The 917-nt window shown below is 42.2% G+C and overlaps 1 protein-coding gene across 1 annotated transcript in view; it reads right to left on the bottom strand.

The window, feature by feature from the left end:
- LOC119588855 (1-phosphatidylinositol 4,5-bisphosphate phosphodiesterase-like) overlaps positions 1–917 on the bottom strand; it is a gene marked incomplete in the record, with an annotated part of 69,524 nt that overhangs the window by 68,042 nt on the left and 565 nt on the right.

The following is a 917-nucleotide window of genomic DNA, read 5'->3' as shown; positions in this document are numbered from 1 at the left end:
CATAAGAATCGCAAGATAAGACTAAAGCGAGGCGATGAGGGGAAGCGAAGCGCCGAAAGCAGCATAAAAGGCAAGGGCAAGAATAAAAGCGGCGAGGCGAGGCTGCCGCGTCGGGTGGAAGAGGAAATGGGGAGGAAATGGAAAAGTTAATTAAGAACGCAAACGGTGGACAGCAACACGCGATAAATCAAGACGGGAAGCAGAACGCGACAAGGAAAGAGGAGATGGCAATTACGGGTGACTATTAGGGAGATCCCGAATAAGGGTTTAATTAGAGAGAGAGAGAGAGGAAAGGGCAAGCCGTGGAAAGAGCAATATCTCACGGGGAAAAATCTTGGCGATAAAAGAATAGACAAAATAGAATTGGTTTCCCAAAGAGAACCCAATTTCTAAAAACCTAATGAAATATGGAAAAAAAAATTACTAAATAAAAATAGTTTTCTTAATAGAATTTCGTTTGATAAATATTACGATATAAGGACAAATTAATGTTATTAAAGTGGCGCTCTTGCACATTTTCACTTACAGTCCTTGCACTGCGACGTAACAATGATTTGTCATGTTTGTAAACTGACCTTAGACAATGACTATATCCATGAGTCCTGCCGATGAGTAATTACTTTGCAGCTCAATAAACACTGTACAGCACTTCGTTCCCTATCCCTAGTAGAGCACAGTTCCACAGCGACTGCAATTACACAGCCAACATTGTTAGTACATATACAGCCTAACCATAATAGTATTTATCCCGCACCAATTCCCTTAGCAATTCCCCTTCCTCTTTTGTAACGAAACGAGGCGAAAACTCCCCGAGACTTCCAACTACTTTTTCTCAGTACTTGGATCTCCCAGTGTGCCATCCACTCCCCCTCCTCTCCCCCCCTTTTTATATTTTCTCTTGCCAATCTTGCAACAAG

This window comes from Penaeus monodon, chromosome 24, assembly GCF_015228065.2.
Source record: "Penaeus monodon isolate SGIC_2016 chromosome 24, NSTDA_Pmon_1, whole genome shotgun sequence".
Classification (NCBI taxonomy): Eukaryota; Metazoa; Arthropoda; class Malacostraca; order Decapoda; family Penaeidae; genus Penaeus; species Penaeus monodon.
The sequence above is the reverse complement of the archived record's forward strand: the minus strand, read 5'-3'. Positions and strand labels throughout refer to the sequence as shown.